The sequence below is a fragment of the Balearica regulorum genome, chromosome 4 (genome assembly GCF_011004875.1).
Source record: "Balearica regulorum gibbericeps isolate bBalReg1 chromosome 4, bBalReg1.pri, whole genome shotgun sequence".
Classification (NCBI taxonomy): Eukaryota; Metazoa; Chordata; class Aves; order Gruiformes; family Gruidae; genus Balearica; species Balearica regulorum.
Genome location: NC_046187.1, coordinates 34190890 through 34218643, shown reverse-complemented (window position 1 = coordinate 34218643; position 27754 = coordinate 34190890). Strand labels below are relative to the sequence as shown.

General features: G+C 41.9%; 1 protein-coding gene across 8 annotated transcripts in view; it reads right to left on the bottom strand.

The window, feature by feature from the left end:
* The window catches only part of TRIM2 (tripartite motif containing 2), a 131400-nt gene that overhangs the window by 50506 nt on the left and 53140 nt on the right, over positions 1-27754 (bottom strand). For 2 of the 8 annotated variants that reach the window (XM_075751723.1, XM_075751727.1), the window contains exon 1: positions 16189-16422. The exons of 4 other annotated variants lie outside the window; for them this stretch is intronic. The gene's annotated coding sequence lies outside the window, so the exon portion shown is untranslated. Of the gene's footprint in view, positions 1-14766; positions 14908-16188; positions 16423-27020; positions 27156-27754 lie in introns of those variants that run through there. 2 more of the 8 variants (XM_075751728.1, XM_075751724.1) reach the window with 2 other exon arrangements.

Below are 27754 nucleotides of genomic sequence, written 5' to 3'. Positions count from 1 at the left end.
CTCTGAGAAGCTGCCTGCTGAGATTCTGCAAATAACGCTGCTTCTTCAACCAAACAAAAATGTGGTACTGTGGCAAGGAAAATGAGGCAAAAGTCATAGCATTTCCTTTGAGATTTTTGTTCTTACATGTTGAATGCTGAAATGTGGGTTTCTCCTCCGTGGTGAAGAGGAAATGGATTCATAGCTCAGGGAATAGTCTTGTACTTTACCCCCCTAGCAGTTACTACCAACCTGTTTCAAACAGGTTTATTGTATGGGTATGGCTTTTGAGTTGGGAGATGGGAGTGGGGGTTGTTGTAATGTTCTTCGGTTTGGTTTTGTGTTTGTTTTTTGTTTGGTTGTTTGGTTCTTTTAAAACAACAGGCTACTCTCCCTCAGAAATTTGCTGCAACTCGTTGCTGCTGACTTATCTGTGTCACTGCTAACTAGTGAAGTAAGTTCTGGGGAAGAAAATACATGGCACATGCCATCTTCATAGTGCCACGGAAGAGTGATCTAGCCCCTGTTATCATCCCCTGTAAATGTCATGTTTTTTGAGTAATTTATTCTTTTCCCTCTTCCAAACACAACCTGACTTCATATTCTTAGGGAGCCCATAAATAGCAAGTTACCAAAAAAACCCCACAGTTAATTTACAAACCATAGACAGATATTGGTATATCCTTCCCTAATATTAAATAACTCATCCAAACACTCCAGGTGAAGATTAATGATCTGCACTGAAGTCTTTACTATAAATTGACTGAAGGGAGAGCAGTCTAACTCAGCCTGCTGTACAAAAGAGATTTTAAAGTCAGCAGAAAAAAAAGTTATTGGGTTAGCCCAAACTAAATGGCCAGCTAATACAGTCCTGGCAATTAAGACTGACTGGAAAATATGAGGTGGGAGAGACCAGAAATCAATTACCCAAAGCTGACGTGCTGGGAATGAGGGCTAGTTTAGGAACACAAATATAGGAGAGGATGGGCTGTTACAGCCGTCACCCAGCTTTACGTCCTTAATTTGACCCTGGCGCCAGGAAAGCAAGTGAGGTGAAACGACCAAGCTCTGTTATTGTGGGACCATGCCCATACCAGGAATCAAGGGGCCTTCATCACAACACAGCAGCAGTGGAGGTGCCTTCACCTTTCCTCTCTGCAGCTGTGCACCCATGCAGACCCACAGCTCCCTGAGAGCAAGTACAACTGTCCAGCCCTGACTCCACATTCTCTAATAGCCCAGGCTGTGGCTCACGTGGGCTGGGAAGAGCCACAGCTTCCTCCAGCTGTGGACTTGTAGCTAGAGCTCAAAAGGAGTTCTGCCAGGTCCTGGTTCCTTCCCACCAGCCACAGCCTGGAGCCATGATCACTCCCCCCCCATCTTGTGATCCAGTGGAGTTTTTCCCTGAAGCTTGTGACCCAACACATGGCTTGTCATAGCCTGGGAGGCAAAGAACTTGAAAGGTTTGTCTGGGATGTAACGCTGAGCTGCTGGAGACCTTCCAGCCCCCTCAGCACTCATCCTCCTATGTCTTTGCCACCTTATTCTATTTCCTTCTACCTTCTGCTTACACCTAGTTTAGCTTGCCAAGGTTGTGGCTCTTGTGCACAACTGCAGCCAGGCTGGGAGAGCCTGGCCTCCCTGCTCAGCCAGCCCAAGCTTGACTGATGTGACTGCACTCCCTGCCTGTCTCCAGCACTGATGCAAATCAGGCAGCACCAAACACAAACTGCTTTTCTCCCCTCTATGTTATTCTTTCTCTTTCCCATTTTGGGTATTTGCCATTGAAGTGGCAGGGCCAGGCACTACAGTCACCAGAAACAAGATCTCTATTCTGCCATTTCTTCTGCACAGCAACATGCTCACCTTCAGTAACCACTGTCAGATGTTGATGTCATGAATTAGGTTTCTTTTAAAAGCTTTCAACTGCTAAAGGCACAGGAATAACAGGAATAGAAGCCACTGCTATAAATGAAAGCCTTGCTTAATCGGTTTAGATGTTTAATGCTTTGTTGCTTTTTCCTCCTTTCTTTCCTCAATCTGTAATCAAAGCTTATAATGCTGCAAACACCTGAAATACATGGGTGGACCTCCTAAGATATCAACATACTAATGTTTATACTCCAATTTATAGAGGAGGGAAGGGTTATGGCTGGCATCTAATGCCCCCATCCCCACAACTTCTGCCTGCCTCCGCAGTACCACTTCTCCATCATCCTTTGGCGGTGCAACAGTCCTGCTTCCATCCCCACAGACCCCATTTCCCACCTGTCCTGCCCTCAGATGGAGAGGGGACCTGCTGATGGCTGCCCTGCACACACCAAGGGACAAGACTGGCAAGTTAGAGCTCGTGTGATCACACAGTCATCACTCAACTGAGATATGATACCTACTTTAAGGCTATTTGTCTGTCTGAGGTTTTCAGGACCTCATTTGAGTCAGGGCCTTGCACAATACATTCCAACACACTTGGAGCACAGTGGATTTACTGCACATGCAAGGGCAATTTGAGTGCTTGCAGTGGAAGTCCACGAGTCCCCAGTCAAATGGCCAAAGTTCTCACAAATGAGATTTCAGTGTAGGAAACGAGGGAAAAAGGGCATGCCAAGGGAAATGATAGGATTAAACTGTCACATAACAGGTTAAATGACAGCCTCAGAGCTGTCATTTAGGGCCCTTTCCATGTTTAATAAAATTTCATATTCTCAGGTGAGCTATTAAAAAAAATATATCCGCAGTGAGGTAGGTCCAAGTAATTATTTCAGGGGCTAGATATTGTGCAGGCCTAAGTAAAAGGATTTTAAATTGTGCACTTGCCATCCGAAGCAGCGAGTCAGAGCATCTATACTGAAAAAACCCCTACCCTGATTAACTACCTAGTGCTGTTAGCATTGCCTGTACTATTGTACATTTTTGACTCTCCAGGCCTACCTATTTTGTTAACGCTGACAAATCTCTGTTCAGCCTTTATAGGTACATAGACTCAAATAAAACCAAGCTGAAGTGACAAATAATTAAAACTGCACATCGAATCACTGCTGCTTCCATAAACATCTGCTCTGAAAAACTACTTGAAATAAAAGTGCTCCATGGAGACTCTGTACTAATCACTGTTAACCCTTTCAGGCACAGGATAGGAGGCAGTACAGATAAAAAGCAGGAGACTGAACAGGAATCTATTTGGAAAGAGGTCCCTGGCGTTTTCTACATACTGTTACATATAAGGTGCATTGAAAAATGCTCTAGCCATTTTTTTCAGAGTTGCTGAGCAATGGCAAGAAAAGTAAAAGCAAGAAGCAAATGCTGAGTGCTTTTGGTACGGAGCTGTGTGGTGAAGGTTAAACTCCTCAGACGCCATCCCCTCCACCCTCTCCCGAGACACTCCTCTGGATCTGCCCCACACTGCATCTCCACCTGATCTTACAGTTCTGCAGCTCTCCCTTTACGAGAAGTGATATACATCATGTACTGCAGCTCAGTCATATATTTTCTGTTGACCACTGCAAAGTCAAGTTCCTCTGCTTCTGTTTCCATTGACTTCAGTCAGATTTTGTTGAACTAGCATGAAGTTCAAATCAGCAAGGGAGAAGGCAGCACCCAGCAATCATGACATGCCATGTAACTTCTTCACAAAATTAACTTAAAGACTGACAGCCCTTTAGAATTTTTCTTGCAACCTTCAAAATCCCACTTCCCGGCAGATACAACATATGGAAAATAAACCGGGAGAAAAAAATAGGTGTTTCATGGCAAGAAACAGCAGAAGAAATCTAAGTGTTAAAAAAGCAAACAATGGAGACAGAAAGCGAAGGAATTCCCATTGTCTTAGCGCACAGCACACAGCAGATAGGGTGCCTGAGCTGATAGGGTTTCTGCCAAAAACACAACTTGGGAGAGGGACTAAGGAGGGGGAAGGAAGAGCCCTTCTCCAGCCTGTGAGCAGGCTGAATTCAGGCTCACATCCTCTGCAGCACTTACATTGTTTAAAATATGAAATATTGGTCCTGCACCTCCATATTTACCTTAGCTTCTGTACAGCACCCACCTCATTTTCTTGCCCAGAGCCCAGCAGCGATGTTACCTTCTCTGTCTGCTAAGTCTTCTTTTGAACTGAAATGTCTTTTAAAAACACAGTGATATGTCTGAACATTTGTATCGTCCTTGGGTTCAGAGAAAACCTTGCTCAAGTGTTAAGTGGCAGGCGGAGGTTTACCCAGGCAAGCTCTTTACATTGCCAAAAACGCAACACTGAACTTTCACAGCAAGTAAGTAAACACGTAGCTGCATACAGCAGGTAGTCTGGCAGCACCAGCAAGAGTGAGAATGTCAGAACAACCTTGGCAAAAGGAACTCTGTGGGTTGTAGGCACAGGAGCTGAACCGACCAAACAGCAGCAACAAAAAGCCATCTACAGCTCCCACGGGGAGCTCCAAGTGCTCAGAACCTCAGCATGCCGGCTGCCACGCTCTGTCCTCCTCCTCTGCACTCAGAGGGTCACTCCATTCAACTTAGCAGTAGTCAGCTCCAACAGTTCAAAACTTGGAAACACCCAATGGCTGAACTTCACCCAGTAAACATGTCTTTCCCATCCTCAGCAAAGACACTTGTTTGCTGACTGCATGCCAGTGCTCCTATTTAAAGAACTGTTGTTATGGGAAAAAAATGAAACCTTTCTACAGCAGAGATGAAGTGCTCCCCGTAACTTGTGCCTTATCTGCTGAAATGCATCGACTCCCAGTACATGTTTCCACAGCGGAGTTTCACTACAGCCGCAGTAAGATGTGGTTATCTGACTGCAAAGCCCACCATACCCCCGAGTGGGCTGCATCTCCAGACAGTACTAGTGACCCTTTCTCAGCGTCTACCAAGCAGCTACTCTGGCTCAGCCCAGGTTTTCCTCAAGCCTTTTCCTTGAGGTACAAGGTTCTATACCTGACGCAAGCTGCAAGGTAGCTTGTGCAGTATAGCAGTAGTAAAAGGTGTCCACCTTTATCCTTCATCTCCAAAAGTAACTCTCCTAAACTTTCTCTTAGACATCTCTTGCAGGTTCTCATCATGCAGGGCAGGTTCAGATTAGATGCTCAAGGCTCCTACAGTGGCATTGCCAGGCTGCTTGCAGGCAAGTGCCCAGCACTGACGTAGGTCAGACTTCTGCAAAAATTACATTCTCAGAAGACTCTTATACATATCTTCCTGCATGAATATCCGTCTTTTTTAACTGACATCACAACTTATGAAGCAACAGCTAATGAAAGAGAAGGAGTACTCACATGACACAATTTTCAGACCCTCCCAAGCTGAACTGGGATAGACAGTACATTCATTTCTATAGGAAAATGCATCCATTTTACTTTACAGTTAAACCAATACATTTTTAGGTACATGAAAAGCAAATTAGGACACGGTCTAGAAAAAAATAACCGTGTGAATGCAGCTGTATTTTTAAATAAAAAAGCACTTGGAAAAAAACATTGGCATCAGGACAGCTAAGAACAATATTGTCTTAAATCAGCCACCAATCCAATTATCCTTTGGATTGTGATAGCACCTGGAAAGCTCTTCCAAGTACCAGAATCCCACTGTGATAGGCACCAGCTACACAGAACACAGATCCTGTGCAAGCATAGGTAACCCATGTCTTAATGCCTCACACAATTCAACTACGGCCATTCAACTGTACCTGTGACATCAAGCACCTTTCTACACTATGAACTAAGTTTTCATAGCCAGCCATTAATTTGGATAATGACTATTTTTGTAAAGAGGTGCAAGATAACAACTTATACAGCCTGAACCTTTTGTGGTCAGAGAACAGGAGCAAATCTTAGCATCCTCTTCCCTTTGCAAGCTCTATGAGCAGCTATAAGAACTGCCTGACACTTCAGAAGTAGTCCTTGTGATGACTGTGACAAGATGTACCATGCTGTTACTGATACAGGTTATACGTAGTAAACAACAAAACCCATTAGGTTAGGAAAGCCAAAGCCCTGATAGAAATTAGTCTGGCCAGGGATGTCAAGGACAAGAAGAAAAGCTTCTATAGGTATGTCAGTGATAAAAGGAAGATGAGGGAAAATGTGGGTCCCCTCCGGAATGAAATGGGTGACTTGGTTACCCAGGATATGGAGAAGGCTGAGGTACTCAATGACTTCTTTGCCTCAGTCTTCACTGGCAAATGCTTGAGGCACACTGCCCAGGTTGCAGAAGGCAGGGACTAGAAGGATGCAGAACCGCCCACTGTAGGAGAAGATCAGGTTCAAGAATATCTAAGGAACCTGAAGGTGCACAAGTCCATGGGACCTCATGAGTTGCATCCGCGGGTCTTGAGGGAACTGGCGGATGAAGTGGCCAGGCCACTCTCCCTCACATTTGAGAAGTCCTGGCAGTCTGGCGAAGTTCCTGACGACTGGAAAAGGGGAAACATAACCCCCATTTTTAAGAAGAGAAAAAAGGAAGACCCAGGGAACTACAGGCCGGTCAGTCTCACCTCCATGCCTGGCAAGATTATGGAGCAGACCCTCCTGGAGACTATGCTCAGGCACATGGAAAATAAGGAGGTGATTGGTGACAGCCAACACGGCTTCACTAAGGGCAAATCATGCCTGACAAACTTGGTGGCCTTCTATGGTGGGGTTACAGCATTGGTGGATAAGGGAAGGGCAACTGACATCATCTACCTGGACTTGTGCAAGGCATTTGACACTGTCCTGCATGACATCCTTGTCTCTAAATTGGAGAGACATGGATTCTATGGATGGGCCACGCGGTGGATAAGGAATTGTCTGGATGGTCGCACTCAAAGAGTTGTGGTTAACGGCTCAATGTCCAAGTGGAGAACGGTGATGAGTGGTGTTCCTCAGGGGTCGATACTAGGACCGGCACTGTTCAACATCTTTGTTGGCGACATGGACAGTGGGATCGAGTGCACCTTCGGCAAGTTTGCCAACGACACCAAGCTGTGTGGTGTGGTCGACATGCTGGAGGGAAGGGATGCCATCCAGAGGGACCTTGACAGGCTGGAGAGGTGGGCCCATGTGAACTGCATGAAGTTCAACAAGGCCAAGTGCAAGGTCCTGCACGTGGGTCGGCGCAATCCCAAGCACGACTATAGGCTGGGCGAGGAATGGATTGAAAGCAGCCCCGAGGAGAAGGACGTGGGGGTACTGATTGATGAGAAGCTCAACATGAGCCAGCAGTGTGCGCTTGCAGCCCAGAAAGCCAACCATGTCCTGGGCTGCATCAAAAGAGGTGTGACCAGCAGGTCGAGGGAGGTGATCCTGCCCCTCTACTCTGCTCTTGTGAGACCCCACCTGGAGTACTGCGTCCAGCTCTGGGGGCCCCAGTACAGGAGAGACATGGAGCTGTTGGAGCGAGTCCAGAGGAGGGCCATGAAGCTGATCAGAGGGATGGAGCACCTCTCCTATGAGGACAGGCTGAGAGAGTTGGGATTGTTGAGCCTGGAGAAAAGAAGGCTCCGGGGAGATCTAATTGCAGCTTACCAGTACCTGAAGGGGCCTACAGGAAAGCTGATGAGGGACTGTTTATCAGGGAGTGTAGTGACAGGACAAGGGGTAATGGGTTCAAGCTGAAGGAGGGTCATTTAGATTAGATGTTAGAAAGAAATTCTTTAGTGTTAGAGTGGTGAGGCACTGGAACAGGTTGCCCAGAGAGGTTGTGGATGTCCCATCCCTGGAAGTGTTTAAGACCAGGTTGGATGAGGCTTTGGGCAACGTGGTCTAGTGGAGGGTGTCCCTGCCCGTAGCAGGGGGTTTGGAACTAGATGATCTTTGAAGTCCCTTCCAACCCAAACCATTCTATGATTCTATGATTCTATATGTAAAGTAGCCAGCTCTAGGCACTTCTGTTAAAAGTAATTGAGAAATCCTAGTGGAAAACAACTTACAAATAGGACATACAGACTGCACTATCTATCTCAGGTACTGAACTTCTCTAACTCAGATACCACCGCGAGGGGCTGTTTAGGATGTATCTCAAATAACTTAAATGCTTTTGGAAGCCTGATGAAACAGCAATCAGTAGGTTTTTGGCAGGTGGACCATGCTGTACTCCGAGTTAAATTTTATTCACAATTTATTTTTTATTTACAATTTATATCCATTGCTTTTTACTCTTCCTTTTTATTTGCCACAGGTGAGAAACCCCTTTTAAGACCACCAGTAATGTGCTGGGTACTCCTTCATCCTGTGAGCTGTGAAACCCCAGGATGCTAGAGTTGTTAATATTTTACAGGCACTCCAGAAGAGAAGAACAAATTCATGGCAGATAAATTGATTAAAGAATTTTAAATACAAAGACACTACCTCTACCAGAAGCAGAACTGGAAGCACAAATCATTGAATATGAAAGAGCATTCTGGAGAGTACCATGATATGTCTGATCTATTCTTATGCTCTTCTGCAGACATTCACTGTCAGCCACCATCCAAATTATAAGGCTAGACTAGATTTACTTGTGATTTGACCCAGACAAACCTTCAAAATACTCAGCATAGACATCACAGGAGCTGTCATAGTAGCCACTCCCTTTTGGCATAGTTAATGGACATTAATGGCTCCACAGGGCTGTTTTTATCTCTTTGCAGAGCCCTGCCATTTAGGGATGTCAGGTGAAATGAATCCATCAGACAGTTGCCTTAATACACTACTGCTGCATGAAGAATGCCACTCGGGGCCACAGAGTACCTTTAGCACGTACACCCACTTCTAAGTCATACAAACAAGACACACAACAATGGAGACTGACTAGTCATCACCCCAAGCAGAAAACCCTTTCATAGTGGATAGAATACTAACCTAACATTTTTCTCCACTTCTTCCTACCTTTTTGAATTTACTTTATCCTTAAGAAAAAAAACAAAGAGATTTCTAGTGATATTTCCTTAAGAGTGACATTTGTCTTGTTTCTCTGCAGAGGTACTCTGTATTATTCTAAAAGCAATGCCATAGAGCTTGGGAAAATCATGCCTTGATCACTATGCTGGTTCTCCTCATTTAAAAGTTCAAAAATTGTCCACCTTCCTCAACAGAGGTCCCTCCGGAGGGTGCACACCTTCCAAGCAGGCTTTCTGCAAGAGCACATCCTAGAGGTGAAACGACAACGGTTGTTCAGAGGGTAAAGACAACCATTCAGGAGTGCCAATAAAAATCCATCCCAAAAGTTACATATGGGAAGAAGCCTTCCTGCTCTTCTACTTACTTGTATTCAAGACCGTGCAATGTGTCAGCTTCTGATAACCAAAAATGTTTGACTTTGCAAGCACAGGAAATGGAACTACTCACCTATTTTTTACACATTTACCTTATTATATACAAACGTTTTTGCATGTACCAGTCTAGTCTGGGTTTTGTGGTTTTTGGGGTTGGGTGGTTTTGGGGTTTTGTTTTGGTTTGGTTTTTGTTTGTTTGTTTGTTTAGGAGGGAATAGTGAAAAAGCTAATTAGAATGAGGAAGCTAAGGGATGGGAGGGTTCTCTGCCTACACAGAACATGTAGCACAATTCTTCTAAAACAGTCCTCTGTTACATACTCTCGTCATACTGTCTTCTGTTTTCTTTGTAATAAAGGATTGCACTTGTCTCCACTGAGAGGTTTTAAGTAAAGGATTACATTTGTGAATGAATGAAAAATTATTCTTCTTTAATTAGTAATGAAGTATCTCAGGACATGTTTGTATTTCACAATCAAAATTCATTTCCAGCTATTTTAGATGCAGGGCAAAAAAAATACCACTGTATATAGACTGAAATCTTCATGGTGCAACACTTAATTGTATCTCTTTATTATAAAATGTTTTCTGAGCTGAGTTGCAGAAAGATCAGTTGTCCTCAAGACTACACAGAGCAGACTAAGAATTAGGTTGTAAGTAAAGAGATGAGCCTGTTTTTTGTGGAGGTTCCAGCAAGCCTTTCAAGCACATTGGGAAGACCACACACCAACACATATCATAGTACTGTCTCAGAGTAACACTCAGGACACAAAAAGCTCAGATGATATGAAATTAGACTGCGGCTCTACCTGATTTTTGGGTCCTAGGTTTCCCAACCCCATTACAGGGCAATTACTTCAGCTCTAAATATCAAATTAAATCTCCTTTCAAGATAACAACAAAAAAAACACCTGCAGAAGCTTATCTTGTGAGAGTTAATCCCTGAAGGTTTACATTAACACTTCCACCAATGTATGGATTACAGGAGAGAAAGTTGTAGAAGGGTATTTCACGAATACTCTTTCCTCACTGGAAAAGGAAGAAAAAAAAATACTCTGCAAATGCAGACAAACCGTGGCAGTTTTTGCTCTTGAACAGTTTATGTATGCTGTAAAAGGCTTGTTCCTCAGTCCTGAGTTTTCATTCCTGGGGGTCATTTTAGTTCCTGAGGAATTTGTAAGCTGTCTGATCTACAATATTTACAACATATAGCTTTTCTCAGAAGAGCCAGGGTGGCTTTGAAGACACCTGACATCATTGAACCTGGTGGCATCTGCTCTGTTGGAAGTTCTGTTTCTCACAGAGAATGCAAGCTCTCTAGTAACATAAATATGGGTCAAATATGGCTGGAGCTAAGTATGGACACATACTAAGTCTCTCCACGGACCGCTATAGAGATTAATGCATTCAAAGGCACACAGAAACGTAATTGTTGGGATCTTTTCAAAAGCATTTCCAAGTTCAGCAAAATCTTTTGATTCTCATCTTTTTTGTTGTTGTTCTCTAAGTAATTGTGTAAAGTGCATTTGCTCAAGATTCCATCACTGCTTTGGAGGCGTTTTGTTCTGCATAGGGTACAGGAGCATCTTTGCACATTTATATTTTCACACTAGTTAGAGTTATGCAGTTCAGAATAACCCATCCACTGCTCTTTTGTTGTTAAATCAACTCCTGAGCACTTCACAAAACACCACTGGTAGATACCACACACCTTCAAGCTCACAAATAACCAAGTTCTACTAAACTTTGACACAGAAGGAGGCAGGCACCAGTATAAATCTTTGCAGAGACTAAAACTTTCATTTTTTCTTTAAGCCATCACTCCACACATGACAATTTTTCAAATTCCAAGTTCAGTGAAGGGATACCTTCAAACCTAGCATTCAACACACATAAAAACAACAGAAAAAGAGGGGATCATCACTCTACATTTTCAGAATTGAAAGGAAAAAAAAAAAAGTCAGGAACAGAAGCTCATGGTAGCACAAAACAAATAGCTTTACATGACAAAAGAACAGAAAGTCACCCAGAAATAAACTGATCATGCACATGTTTAGGCAGACTAATAACACTAAGACAAATAAATCCATACTGGATTAGAAGCAGGCAGATTGATGACCATTCATGTCATGCATTTAAAACCTGATCAAAAGTAATTGCATCTACTCCAATCTTTATGTATCTATCACAGAGGGCGTCCACCCTGGCATAAGGACTGAAGATCACCATCCACCTAATGAATTGCTCCTAAAATGCATCCAAACCTGATAATATTCAGAAGGTTTTAAAGTGAAAAAGAATTAATACTTTTACACTTGAGCAAAAGTGCTGACCATAAAAAGCAGAGTTGTCCAGACTTCTTCCAGGGGAACATCTAGGGTATACATGATTACAGTATATTTTTAAGTCATTTGTCTTCTTCTAGTGGCAGGGAATATTCTTAAAGTTATTATAACCTAGATTTAATATCTAACAGTAAACAATCATAGCCATTCTGGCAGCAGTTTCTTTGTAAACTATTGTAGGAGTCCAGCTATACAGGGTATATTTTGATGCTTGTGTTAACAGGATCACCATGTAATGAACGAAGTGCCAGAATACATGCTGCTAACATTTTTCACATGTCTGTGATTAGTCTCCTTCTTAATTTAGCTGTGCCTCTTTTAACCCCACTGCAACTAACTAGTAGCAAGGTGGATTGAACCAGCCAACATTTACCTGCCACACTATCTGTTCAGCACCTCAAGAACTATATTCCAAATGCTATTTCAGTTCTTCCTTTTGCATGGGATTTGCTTTTGAGTTATTGCCCTAAAGACCAGCTGGCAAGTGGGAAGGCTGCCTGAGTGCCAGCAGACTTCTCAGCTGACTAGATCCTTGACTGTCCCCACACAGTACGAGTGATATGTTACATCATTTATTTCACTTGATGTTATTCCAGTTACAAACTGCTAGTCCTGTGATCAAACTAAGTTACTGACTTCCAGCTAAATTCACCTTTTAAAATAAGCAACGCCAAATCCAAATGTAGCCAACCACCCCACTTATTAGAAGGAATGACATGCAATGCCAAGATATGCCTACAAATTCTGTGACAGAAAATGTCTAGTCAGTCTATGGTAGAAAACAAAGACAAATGTCTTTAATGTTACAATTTATACAGTAAATATTTAGTTATTTAAACCACAGAAAAAAACCCTGGTCCTTACAGAAATAAAACAATTCCGAAAGTTTGACGTGAAATGCCATTTTCATCTCTCCAAAGGTCAACCTGAATTTTGTTCAGTGGGAGGTGGACTTTATTCCAGTTGATCAAAAATAGAGGAAGAAAAATCTTGCACAATTTCTCACAAAATAGGAATTCTTCCGAATTGCATTTGCTAAGTGTTTGCAACCAAGCAGCTCTTTCCATTACAGGCACGTGTTAACATAAACCTTACAGCACAGCAAGGGACTGCCTCCAATTCGGTCATAACAAAGACAAGAGCAGGCCCAATTCTAACAGAAGCAGCAAGTGTGCCTTAAAAAGTAACCTATTAGAAATGGAGATATAGAGAGGTGAAGTCTATTTATGTGAATGCTAAGCCCTGTTTTTTTCCCCTCAGTATTTTAGAAACCTCCAAACAATCATTATTTCCTTTCCAACATTTATTCCTTTCAATAAATACTGATTTTGTTTCATAGTCTTATTTTTTTAACAACTCATGTCATGTGTTTCACATGGTTAGCTTCCCCCGCCTTTATTTTTTACCCACAAACATCAGCACTAACATAACCACAACCTGCAGTCTCTGGAAATAGTGTATCTAATTTTGGTTGAAGGTGTCAGCCAAGTATCCACTGCAGTGGATTTCAATCTGACAATCACTGGACTTCTTCAACTTTGTCCCTGAAAGCTGATGAAAAAAAAGCAAGTTCATATATGTTACCTTGCAAAATCTGGATGGTAAAATTCCAGGAGAAAATTTTTAGGGCTCAAAAAATTAAAAAAAAAAGGTGGAAAAACACTGTGTTGGAGTTTTCAGTGCATTTGTAAATTCTTTGGAATTAATGGCTCTTTATAATACAGAATATCACACTGTCCTTAAAACAACTATTTAACTCTGAGGAGCTAGTCCCTTCTATAACGCAATTGTATTAAGGATCATTCTTTATAAACTGATTGTATTCTTTAGAGTAATATATATGTTTGCTGTTGCATATAAACAAATAGTTCAAACTAGCTACATCGTATCCTCAGGCACATTTAATTTTGATGAGACAATATTCTTGCCAACTTATCAAATACAATTCTTTTAGATTTGGCTCAAGAATTTATCCTAACCTACCATACTCTGTGCCTTTGGTTTTGTATAAATAGTTCATGTGCCTAGACCCAGCATTACATGTTTCTGCAAAACTGTGTGTGTTTAATACTTTATGCAGATGATTAAATTTCAGCTTCACTATAGTAATGTACAACACTTTGTTCTCTGCATTAGGACACCCAAAACCTTTCAGTTCATTTAATTGCTCAGTTTTCCTCAAAGAATCAGGAGCACCACTGTGTTTATATAAGCTGTCCAAATCCTAGTTTTGTTATGAATTAATGAAATTCCATTATCAGGCAAAGACAGGCCCAGCATGTTTTCATGATGGTTTCAAGCAATAATTATCTGGGATTTTCCAGTGAACAACCTGACCTTCAAGCTAAAACTGGGATTGCCAGAGAAGGAATACTATCATAGGCTGGGGAAATCCCCCAGCAGTATTGTTATCTTTGTCCAGGTAAGTTCTAATTTTCCAAACACTGTGCATGCTGCTGGACATAGCAGAATTCAGACAGAACTCGCGTGTGCTGTCAGACCATGGACACTGCTTGTCTCAAAACTAGCCTCAAAACTAAGATTTCAATGAATTCACATATTCTAGTTAGTACATGGAAAATAACTTCCGTGAAAAAGACGGACAGTTAAGACCCAAAAAACCCCGCATTAAACATATACGTACTTCTAATTTTTATTCTGTATCTGGCACGATACGTTTGCTGTCTCCCTTTACAAATGACACAAAGAAACCAAAAGATTTTTCCCAGTTGGCTGAAATAAATGTTTCCATTATTTAAATTTTCCCCTCTTCCCAGAAGCCCTACAATCAAATTTAGAATTGGTTCAGTCATAAAACCCACTCCATGTTTCCTTCTGGCCCTCAAGCAGCATGCGTTAGTGGTGCTCCTTGAAGCAACAAAGAAGTTCTGTTTAGCCTTCTCCCTGAGGAAAGCCAACATGTATCAAAGCCATTTCTCATGAAAAAGGATGAATCTCAAGGACTGAAATGAGCCCTCAATGAAGAAAAACCCAAGCTGTTCTTTATAGCCAAACTGTAGGCACTGCAGGTCCAGATCAGACCATAGAGTTTCTTCACAATTCAAGTTTGTTAAATGCTTTGCTGAGAAGTTTGAGGAAACCTTTGGTTTATGGTAAGCAGTTGTGGATGAGGGCCAAAGCACAGAAGCCTTACTTCAGTGTGTCAACAGCCAACAGAATGATTCCCCCAAAAAAACTCTGTGGAAACAAGAACTAACCTCCTTTTTCTGCTGGCTTTGTTTTCTAGCAGGACAACACAGTCCCAAGACAAGGTACAGTAGCTTTCTGGTACCTTCTCTCTATAACCACTCCAGGCTTTAGATATCATGAGTCCGTCTTCCAGAAAATTATGGGACTAGCTTTAAAATAAACAAGTTTATACAGATTTTAACAAAACAAACCTTTTAATATGTTTTTCAAGCCCTACAGTTTATATTCCCAAGTTTATTCCAAATATTCAGTTTATATTCAAAGTTTATTCAAATATTCACATTGTCTAGAAGCTTTCCTTAGTATCGCTAGTCAATTTAATTTCAGTTCTCACACAAGCAGCAATATGGAATTTTAAGGAAAAAACTTCTGATGATTAAATCACAATAGTTGGCCACAGAACTGTTATCCAGGTAATAAATCCATTGCCCTCAAAGACAAAAAATCCAAGGCTGGAACAGAAAGCAACTCTTCTTATGCATAATCCCTATCTAAGAACTATTCATTTTGTCATTATACTTTCACCACAATTTTCTTATTTGTCCCCATATAAATAAACAGTTAGGTAATTGTTTTGGTCTAATGAATGTTTGAGTTCAGGGCAATTTTTGTCTTACTGTTGGTATATTACTTGGTACATTATCATTATAATCCCTTGGGTTTACTTAAACCTATCAACCTAACAGTCTGCCTAGACTGCATTTTGAAAGTAGTAAAATAAACTAAAAAGGGGAAAATCAACCAACGTAAGTAACCTATGGAGAGCTACGCACCAGGTAATGGCTCAAGTTGCTGTTCACAAAAGCACAACAACCGAATACGACAACATTAATGCCAAATGCCGACTTCAAAAAACTGAACACTCCTGAAAAGTAAACTCACTCTCCTAATTAGACCTTGGCATTGTCCTCTCAGATTCATAGAGCCGTTCTTTTGCTCTGAATAAACATCACTATTTCTTTCCTAGGCAAACTCCTTGGCTCTGTTTCAATTATTTCTTTTAAATATTAAAGAGCAGGAAACATTTGTTTTCCCTTGTCACATCCTGTCCTGTTTACACAGCATCACACAATCCCCTTTGAAACGCCTGCTCTTACGGCAAGCCTGACACACACAGTTCAATCAAAACATTTGCTATTGTCTTTTGCCAACTACAAACCAATTTCTGCACAAATGCTGAAAAGCTTTAAAGGTTTCGACAGCTATCTAAAGTCGAGCTAGCAAGACTGTCAAAGAAAGGTGGTGTCAAACTGCTCGGCTTCCCTGCTACAGCCCTGACTTAAAGAAGAGAAAGAAAGACAAAGCAATTCACTCGCACAGCAGAGCTCCTGGTAAGAGCTCACTCGCTGTAAAACCGCTGCTCTCACAAAATACTCGAAAGCAGAAAAAGCACACGGACAGTTAGAGACGAGTGTGAAAGGGTAACTTACATTATTTAGAAAGACAGTGGGAAAGGACTGCTGCAGTTTCTTCGTTATTTTACACTGCTGTTGGCAGAGCAGACAACCAAAAAAGTTCACCTAAAGAAATCTCTCCTTTTAAATTCTCTCTCTCCCAGTTCATTTACTCTGGAGTCTCCCAGCCTGAAGAGATACAACAGTCCAAAGTTTATCCCCTTGTATTTCCGAATGATATGGCCGACTTGCCTTGGACACATACCAATGATGCAGTAAAAATAGACAAAAGCAGGGGGAGGGAAGAAGCAATCTAGCTTGAGCCTGAATCTTCTTAACTCAGTGTTTTCTGTAAAAGCTGCTCTTATGTCAGAAGCTCCCATCCTTATACTAACTTGCAGAGCATGGAGCCATCCGTCTGCTTTTCATAACCTGCAAATTACAGGCAAACCAGGCACTATATACAGTCCAGTTTTAGCAGAACTCCCCATGCATCACCCTTACAAGTAACCTGAAGTACAAAGGCTTTGAAAATAAACAGCCAGCCCCATGCCGGGATAGTCTGCCGCGCACAGATGACCAACTGCTCCCCCAGGCAGCCCCCGGCAGCCGAGAGCACCACACACCACTCAGGAAGGTGGCAGCCGGGTCCCCCACCCGCTGTGGAAACAAAGCAACCTTGCAGCCCTCCCTCCCAGCACAAACAGCCCCTCTGGAAGGGGAAAAAAAATCCAGTGCATGACTTGAAATAGTTCAACAGTTTAGCAAGTCATTTAGAACAACCTGGGTTTTATAAACAGGGAAGTGAATGCCGATCCACTTACATCCTTTAAATGCTTCCAGGTGGGAAGCAAACCTATTGTGTTGGAAGGTTTTGGGTTGGTTTGGTGGGTTTTTTCCTCTAAAAAGGCAACTCTCAGAGTCAGCAGACAGTAGCTTGATAGAGAACCTCTGGGGTGATCCAATCCATTAATTACAAGAATGAACATTTTATCAAAAGTATCACAAGCACAACTTTGAAAAGCACCCCATGAAAGTCCATAACTTGAAGCTCCTAAGTCACTTTCAGTCCCTAGATTCAGCTCTTTAAAGGTCTACTGCCCTGAGTAAATTCAGGTACCAGAGGCTTGAGGGGTCACCTATATTTTTTGATACCTCAAGGCTTTTGAATCAGTACTGAAGAACATTGGTTTCCCAATAAAAAAAAAGGGAAAACAATTTCATGGTGGATTAAAAAAAGTCTTGCCATTGCTTAAAACTAAAGTTGTTGTTATCTGCATGTTCTTTTACTTTAAAATATCAAGTTTTATTTAGTCTTTAGTTTTGCCAGAGGACTTGTGCAAGCTTTTCTACTGGGAATAATCTTCCTCTATTTGAACAGTGAGAATCTCTAAAAGAGGCAGCTTTCACTAAAGCATGGGTGAATCAGTACAGTGAGTCATTAACAAAATAAAAACACCATTGTAAACACTCTGCCTAAAAGTTCTGAGCCTTGTCACTTGCTCAGTTTTTCATCTTTGCACAATTAGGATTGTGCTGATTGTCTATTCATCTTGTACCTGGATCCAGGAGTGACATGACTCGACTGTTAATGTCAAAAGCAGTTGAATTATTTTTTAAAAATAAAAAATAATTTAAAAAATCAAGACTCTCATCAGTAGAAGCAAAGGAGAAAATTATGAACTAATTTTCTTTGCGTGCATTTCTGCCTATGCTGTCACAATTCCTTCCAACAGTTGTATAATCCATTGAATAATTTCAGTCATATCAGGTAGAATGCTAGAGATCTCAAAGGTATTATATTCCTACAGCTTTTGTGAAAACAGGCAGCTCTCCAGATGTGTGAAATACAATCCAGTGATCCAATGTAAAAGGCTACACATGAGCTGAGTTTTATTATTAGACACCAGAGCACCCCACACAAACAAGAGGTACATGAGAACAGATTTCATGTGCCCAACTGCTCAACTGCTACCACAGTTGTGCACCTTTCACCTGCATTCTAGCATTTTTCCTCTCTTCTGTTCTGTTCTCCCATCAAGGTAGTAAGCAGCGAAACACTTGAAATGCACAGATGTCAGCTTAAGCAAATATTTTTTTCTGAAACAGCAGTAAACAAGGTTTGTTAACAGTTGAGTTATTCTTCTCCCACTTTGTAAACAAGTGGGGTGAACTGACTACATCTTGTACACAATCAAAGCACTTGATCCTGGTGGACCAGACTTCCAGGTTTGTGGCCAGAAATAATTTCATGGGGTACAGCAGAGTAGCTCTTGTGTGGTTTTCTGGACATGCAGGCTCTCTTCCCCACTGTACTATCGCAGTACAGTACAAATTGAATGACTATTATCTTTGGAATAAGAACTCTTTTTTAGTGAGACATGGTGTTAAAGTGGAGAGTAGGTGGAAATAATCACTTTCAGTTTGTGATGCTCATGCTGACAATGTTTTTCCCCCCGAGGAGCAAATGCATTAATTCACACTGATGTCTCAGGCACTCTGCAATATATCTGTTCTCTCAAAAATCCAGTCCATTTCTTTCACAAATAACAACTCTGTAAGAAAACTTCAAGACAATTTAAGATTCAGAAATAGAGGACTGATTTTAAATGACCTTTCATTTTCCAGGCTCTGGGGATCATTCTTATTCACCATCTTTTTCACCCTTCTTTTCTGTTCTTCATTTCCTCTTTCATATCATCCATGTGGGATACCAGCATCCTACAGTCCATGGATAGCTCCTGCCTCCAGGCAGGCTAGCTATGTGTCCCCTCACGGTTGCCTGGCTATTACTAAGGCATCATTTGATGCCCACTTTCTCACACTCTGTCTCCATAAATTTTGAGGCAGTCGAGCACATTGTTCCTATCTAGCAGATGGATATTAGTTTTCTGGAGAAATGGAGATGGCAGATACTGATCAGTTTGATGGTGAGAGAAAATTTATTGTAGAAAGCTTCATATAGGAAAGACTGCAACAGAGAACAGATCAGATAGGGAAAACAACTTGCTAGGAGCAATTTGCCATCTCAAAAAAATGGCAGCTTCTATTTAGGATGTTTTCAAATGCCAGCTAGAAAACAACTCTGTTATTTTCCATGTAAGTAGAAAACAACCCTGATTTTTCACAAAGATCAACTATGTTAGGGATGTTAGTAGGACGAGAGTGGAGTAGGATGCAGCTTAGATATTGATTGTACTGATTATATGCAGCTTTGTATGTAGATTTTTTGAAAGGATTTTTTGAACCTCTTTGCATGTTCATTAAAGCTAGGAAAAAGTGCCCCTCCTCAGGCAGTGATGGACAAGTTGTGATGCACAGTAGGTGGCAGAATATGTATCTCTCTTGGCCTGGATTCTGCTCTCATCTAGTCTAGTGTGGTTGTATTGGGATTGCTGAATTGCAGTGGTATAGATGAAAGCAACCTGATTCCATCCTGTTCTTTTGCAGTTTAAATACTGAGAAAGTGACAGGTGAAAGGTCTGGATTTGGCGGAGGACGCACCTTGCAATTTAATTTGAATTTGTGAGCTTCTATCATTCAGGTGATTTCAGGATGGCAGATTAACAAGCCAGGGATGCACCACAGCTATGTGTTCACCTTTCATTTTAGCAGTAGACTACTTGGTGTGGGATTTTAAATATGTTTATGCAGATTTCTAGTCAGTCCTATAAGTCCTAGATGAATCTTTTGATGCAAACAAGCTGGCAGGCTTTGTACAGACTGAAAAACCACAAGTCTGATAAACTGAGACAAACCTACCCTTGGAGGAGTTCAAGGTGAAGCTTCAGTTCACTTACTTACTGTTAATGAAATAAAATAATGTAGATTTTGGCACTGACAATAACCCATTTTTTAAAGATGAATTAGCTGTGATATTATAAATCATTTTACCACCAGCACTTTAAAGTCAGCACATGGAATATCTTGGGTCTGGGTTTAGACGCTACACTTGTATTCAGTTGATCTGGCCTCACTTACTATGTATTTTATTTTAGTATTTCAGCTTGGTGCCCAGTGACTTGAGTTTGGCAAAAGCCTGTCCCCCTCCAGAAAGGCACATAATTGTCAGCTGATCTTCTGAAGAGATAATATAGCACGATAATCCTTTGCAGTCTGCTTCTACTGTTAGATGAGGATTGGACTGTTTCAGTGCTTTGGGTATTTTGCTTTATAATGTATCACCTCTTTTCCACAAAAAGAAAATAAGCAGCTCAGACAAAACCATAATGCATTATAACCTTGATGTCATCATTGGAGAAGCCCCACGGCTGCTGCTGTTTTCACTACAGCCTGCAGTAGCCCCTGGCTGTCCCCAGAAAAAAGGGAGAATAAGCATAGCACTAAGCCACTTTTTCCCATCAACTCTCACTAACATCTGTGACTGCAGGGATCTGGGCTTGCCTGGGGCACATGATCTCATTCTGAGCGCTTTTGTGACAGAGAGACATGCAGCCTTCTCCCTTCTAAGTGAGCAGGACTGGTGGTCCCTTTTTCCCACCCTGAAGACTACAGTACAGGAGTTAATGGCTAGATACTTTGTATTCTTTAAGTAACAAGGCAGCAATCAGCATGCAATGCCTGTCCCCCAGTGGTTTTCATCAGGGAAGGTCAAATACTGGAAGGATGTAATTTCAAGAGACAAACATCAGACTGTTTTCAAAGGTTCCCTTTTCCCCTCTGGCTGTACACTCCCAGTTCTTACCTTGCATTGAGGTGCTTGTTGGACTCCTAATAAACAGATACAGTCCATCGCCTGACAGAAAATTGACCCATGACAAAATGCATCAGTTCTCTGCAAGACGAGTGAGGTGAATTAGCTCACAGGGGTCCGCTGAGTGCTGCAGCTGACACAGACATGGGACATGATGGACTGGAGCCAAATGCTCAAGCCACTTATGAAAATATACCATGAAACAGCAGGTAAGCCTCACATTCCTCCTGACTGAACCTTACTTCAAGCTCCAAGTTGCACTTCTGTGGCAACCATGACCCTTAAACACTGGCATACACTCAGTTTGTGCCAGGCTTACAGTTCTGCTCTGTACCACCCTGAATCATAGTTTGCTACTCTCAGGAATTAACCACTAGCCTTGGATTCTATAAAATCGTAATGTCTCAGTATTACTGTTTTTCACATACTTGCATTCACATAAGTAAGCTTTCTTTCAAAAGCAAATATCCAGGAAACACTGATGTAATACATTTTCATATGGCTGCATTCATGAAAAGTTCTGAACCAAACATAATGTGTCCAAATTCCTTTTTTTGTTTGAAAAACGTTGTTCATCCAAGAATCAGAAATGTTACCATGTGACCCGTAACACAAAGAAATGAGCACATGAAGAATCACAGCAAACAGTCCAAAAGCAGCTCTGGGCCTGAAATTGGTTCACAAGATGTGTTGAATAGTGGACACTTTGTTTGCCAAGAGAAATACAAAGAGCTACATTTTCTAAAAAATATATGATGCTTATATATTTCTTGGCTTAGTCTTTCTCTGACCTTGCCTGGAGCTATCCATTCTTACAGCACACACAGGGCTCGAACATGCCTGGCTTGCCCTGGACCTGTCCTACTTTCCTGCTTTCAAGTACAATGAGAAAAAGAAGGTATGTTGAGACCTTTGTACTGAAGAACCTGAGACTCTAGGGGAGAAGAAACAGCCCCCTGTTTCTCAGACTGCAAACACTGGGCTGTAGTGAGGAAGACTGAGAGTAGGACGAGAACATGGCAAACACCGAAGGGCTCTGGGCAAGCTTTTAAGGACTGCGAGGCAGGGAGAACAGGCATCTTAAAAGGTATGGAGCACAGAGGTTTGGGAGGCTGGGATCTGGGAGGCCTGGAAAAAAGGTAGCTTTAGGATGGGAGGAGAATAATTGTGGCAGAAAGACAAAGAGGCTCTGAACCATGTGGATGAGGCAGGGGGGCATGGACCACAGGGAGGAGCTAGATGCTCTGCACTAGCATGAGCTGGAGACGAGGTCTAAGGATGAGAGGCCTCAGGCTAGGAGACACTAAAAGCCAGAGTGAAAGGCTGAGAGGCTTGAGACTGCACAGGGCTTTGGGGCAGGTGCGAATACAAGATATCTCTACTGAGAATACCCTAATTTACATACCTGCACACATATACAAGAATGCTGCCCCTGCTCTTTCTACCCACATGATCATCTCTTCCCACCCCTGTATCCTCTTTTTTTTGCATTCAGAGCCACAATAGCCCTGGCTCACGTTTTCCCATCTGTGTATTGGAGCGTGACAGCATAACATTTTCAATAGCCACTGTGAACCAAGGAAATGTTTTGATGTAGCTCTGGGTCCCAAAGCGTATTTGAGTGTCAAGCATAGATTTCAAAGTGACAGAAGAGAGTGGATATCAGGAGGAAATGATAGGGAAAATGGAGAGAAGGAGGCAGATTTCTTTAGACAGATGGTCTCATGAAGGCAATGTCTGAAAACTGTAATGTGCTGAAAGCTTAGCCACTGCAGTGCTGGAGTTAACAGTAAACTTGTCAAGTATCTATCAACTTGCTCTTACACATTAAAAAAATAATTGAAAAGCAGGCCAAAGGTACTGCTCTAAAGTTAAGCATCCCAATCAGAAGCAGAAATTAAACAATACATGTGAGAAAACATTGTAATTCTCACAGTCCTATTTCAGCCCTTAAATAACCAGTCTTCCTATTGCTGTTAGCAGGAGTTTTGCCAGAGTAAGACCTGCAGAATTCCATGCCAGGATATTACTATAACAAATATTAACATCTGACAGTTAGGGTACATTAGGGGGTTATCCCTTTACCTTAAGTAAGCATTAGGTAAAGTGTCAACTGAAGATGCTGTGTAAGGAAAAAGATGTCAGGAAGAAAGCGAGCCCCAGTATGATTTGATTTCATAAGGGAAACTGCAGTGCAATCCTTGAATCGGGTGCTATGCTGCTCAGTTTCACATGCTGTGAATCAGCAGCGATACGGTGGAAAGGCCAACGATAGCCATGATAATTATTTTAGACAGCAGCAACCAGGACAGAACACAGCAAGGGGACATTTTATGTTACAAACTTAAATTGCTGCTTTCTTAGACCTTTGGCCCAGCTACACAGGCAAAAAGGAAGGAAACGGAAATATTTAAAAGCTGCTTCATGCATGAAGGAGCAGTGGCATCTATAATATTTCCTGCCTACTTGAGCAGATACTGGGATACAATTTGCTTTCTGGGCCTCAGAGAGGTGAGCTAGAGACAGTCGGGCCATCTGGAGGCTACAGTTAATTTTATAGCAGTCCTGTACATACCCTAAAAGAAGGTGGTTTGCAAGATCGTGCCTCTTAGACACTATCAAAGCAAAGCAGAAATGCAGAGAGCCTGTTCCGTAAGCCAGTGATTCCAGTTAGAGGAAAGCTTAGGGCTTGCCTATGGAGTCGGAGGGAACATCTTCCCAGGACAGGAACAGAGCATGGCCAGTACCTATACGCCACTGATGCTTGTTTCTTTCAGCATTGCTGGCCAGCTGGGAGGCCGGGAATATCAGACAGGAGGGAGAGGAGTCACAGAAACCAGTGAACTCTGGTAGATACAGATCTAAGGTAGCACAAACCTGAAGACCACTGCAATTCACTCTCTGCCACAGGCAAAGAAAGTAGGAACTTTTCTTTCTGTCTTGACCTGTGGTTTCTATTATATTTCAGGCAGGCCACCCTCCAGAACTGGCCCTGTGGCAAATTCCTGCTTGAGAAACTTCATCTGTTCTCCTGGCGTGAATTTTACACAATCACCTGCCTTGCAATCCTTTCCTAAGTGCAGGGAGTTCTCTCAGTAACACCACCAAAATAAGATGCACACATTAGAATGTGTGCATTAGAATTATGCTCTTGATGTATGAGTGAGATCCGAGTGCTACAACCCTGCTGCTTTTTCTTTTTTAATAGAAAAGGCTGCATGCTTAGAATTTTTCATTTTTTAGAACCAACCAGTATGTTTCACTTCAGTGGCAACAGCATCCTTACCTAAAAAAGGATCTAATACCTAGGAAAATGGACCTGAAAAAAAAAACAAAACAGCCCACAATGAAAGATTTTAAAAGCTTTCACAAGTATTGGTGAAAGCTGAGGATATTAGCATGGAGCGTATTAGTCAGAGGGTTCAGATTTAAGAGAGAGGACAACTTATCCAAGGGGGCTGAGGAGAATGTTTGCAAATCTCAGCCTCTATCTCTACAGAGACCTAAGCACTGATGGTAAGTGATTTTACAAGGAAGTCTACCCACACCTGACAGAAGGCTGCCAGTGCTTCTTGCAGGCCATCAGACTTTCTCCTGTTACCTGGCAGTTCAGTTTTCTGGTCAGACTCAGCTGATAGGAGGGGGACACGTGGTATTTCACTCACAGGCTCTCTCTTATTATAACCTTAATTGGTGTGTGTCAAGCATATAGGACACATCAGAAGAGCACCTGCTAATAAGCCAAAACCCTGAGATTAAAAGCAACCTTAAAGCCTCCTGCTTTCACTAAGAATTCAAATGCTCAGAGTGTCATGAATTACAGCTCTGGTAATTCAAAACTCTTCTTAGTCTAGAGACCTGTTCTTTCCTGAGAGATCGATCAGTTCTGGGAGCTGGTCTGGCATTCTCAAGGGCAAAGAAGGGGAAATCTAGTAGATCAGATTCAACATTACAGACTTTGTAATCTGGTAACCCTAAATATATTTGGAAAGTACTGGTAAGAGGTCATGGTAAGAGGTCATGGTTTCAGTCAACCCCAAATTAATACCTTCCATTAAGTGCTGAATAACTGAATGATAGCTATATTGCAAATGTGCCTGCAGACTAAAGACTCAGCCACAGGAAAATGTTGGCAAGGGATCCCACAGTCAAGATACAGTGCACCTACAGAGCCAGGGGAAGAAAATGAATTGCAGTAAAAACACAGCTCTGGGAAGCAGATCTTAGTTCTATTTCCAGCTTTCTTGCAGATTTCATTTCCCTCTTTTGTAGATTGAGGACGATATGCTTATCCACTTCCCAGGCTACCTGAAAGCTCAGTTAATGAGTATTAGCAAATCATTTTGTTTTTACAAACTGCCTACCATCTCAGAATCAGAAAGTACAATTATAGCATATGCAGTTCAGAGTAGTCAGGTTTTTTTTATGAAGGATGTTGATTCAGTGCCCTGTTTTAGCAAGCCCTGTGAATACATCTTGAAAATTATCTCTCTAGGAGGAAGACAAATCAATTTTAATCTTCTGCCTGTTTACCCTAATGTAAATCAAACAGGCACAGACTGCCCCTACAGAGCAACCCATGTTGTGCTGAGCTTGTGATGCACAAGGGAGTTCTTTATTTAGTTGAGAGAGAGACAATGTGGTAAGCATATTGATTATTCCTAACTATGTACTGAGAGCACAGCAAAAACTCCTAGGTGTCTGTTTATGCCTGATGTGCATCTCATGGCTTTCATTGTTACTTAAGTACTGAGATCCTGCTTGTTTAATCTATAGACAAAAAACAATTTCATTTTCATCTTTACTAATCAAGGCATAGTAACTATCTGCTACTTAAAGTGACTGAAAACATCTGGCTTGTGTTCACCACCTGGCACAGAAGCAGCTTATTGCTGTAGTTAGCTATAGTTCATACACTGCCACACATCCACTGTATTGCTGTAGAGGAGGCTCAGTCTCAGAGCTGAACAATGGTGAGCATCAAGACCCATCTAGTTAAAAAGTACTAAGTACAATAGCTGCCCATAATTTTACCAGTTTTATTTGAAAGTTTCCATTTGTCTTAGCTACTGTGTCCCACAGATAATATTGCTTGACTGGCCCTCTGCAATTCAAGACTCATTGAATGATGCTGTCCTTAAAAACATTATAGATGAGTAGGAGAGTTGAGCCAAAGGTTTCCAGACTGCATCGGGGCTGTCTGCAGAAGCTGTGCACAGCCCCAAAACAGAGGCATCATGGCAGAGACAAGGGCACAACTCCCAGGGCATCCCCCTGTTGCTCCCATGGGCGGCACATTAGATAAGCTGAAAAGAACATGGCATCAGGCCTTGCTTCGGATCTGCCTTTTTTTTTTTTCCCCTCTCTCAGCTACCACATGAAATCTAGACACAGACTTGCCAAAAGTTCAGAGACAGACAAGTTCTGAGATTCTGCATGGTGTCCAGCTCTGACAGGGACAGTAAGATTTTTCCTTCCTAGTCTAAATGGTAAAAAAGAAAGTCTGAAAGTCCATCAATATTTGCAATGAAGGATTAAGTTGAAGAATACTGTCCAAACATAGAATATTTTATTTAAAATTCTAAACATTAGAAAGGACATACTAAAGACACAAAAAGTCATACTCGGTCCATCTCTGCAGTCCTTTGCTCTGTGGAGCTGTGAACATTTCCTAATAGCAGCCAGCAAAGGACTGAAATCTCTGAACATGACCTTGCTTTTTCTACTGCTAGGTGTGTATCTTAGAATATGACAGCACCTATCAGCATTTTTGGGACCATTCATTTTATAGCATCCCATTTCTAGCCCTTTCACACTCTTCCAAACAGTGCTACTTATGACCTTGCAAAAACTGTGAAATGAGAACTAGATGCAGATTAATTAAAGTCATATTAGAAAAAAATAACCTGGCAAGTTTAAATGGGTTGTGTCCCTATTAACTTCTTCCCTCTTGCCTCCCAGGAAGGTCTCATTTCAGATTGAAATAGTGTAGTTCTTGTAGTCATGACACTGCATACAAAGTAGCTGGTCTTTTACTTCAGGCAGAGGAAAATACTTTAATAGCTGCCGCTCCGAATGACAGTGCCTACCTGCCTTGCTAAAACATGCCCTGAGCCTTATGAGAAAAGCCACGAGGAGACAGAAGACTACTTACTAGTGTTCCATAGAGTCCACGCAGGAGTGTCAGGGACTGAAATTCACTGTGCCTCTGATGAGAAGATTGAGCTCCCTGCAGCATTCAGACAGTTGGCCCCATGATGGCCATCAGGCGGCTGAGTTAAAGGGTGGCCTTGCACAAACACAAACAGCTTGTCAGCACAAGCCGAAGAGGCGGGCCGGCCCCGCCAGCCACAATGCGAGCCAATGATTAGCTTCTCCCCATTCTGGGTGTGCAAGATATTCTGTTTCATTCTTAAGTAGGGGAACAAGAGGGACAGACTAGGAAGGGCTAGTGCTTGATGGTTTACTGCTAGGCAGTAAAACGCTTAAGGAGGAAGGAAAAAAAAAAATCAGTAAGTGACTTCAGGAAAAGCACATATTTGCTGCATATTCAGAAAAAACACTTTTAGAAAGCCCACAGGTATCCCCAATGCATTGTTCTTTTTAGGTCAACCAACCAACCTGTGAATTATGTTTAGCCCATATTCACTGTAAAGAAGTTTGACTTACAAAGGCTCTGAATTTTCTTCTCTCTACCTTTTTTCTTATTCTAATCCTTCTTAACACACTTTGTTTGCTGACACTGGGGTTTCTCACTTCTCTGTCACAAATGTCTTACCCTGACCTTCTTGACCTGACCCCCCAACCTTCATTGATACTCCTATGATTGCTTCTTTTCATCTCCATCTTAAATGCTTGCTCTTTTGATCCTGACCTGCTCAAAAGAGC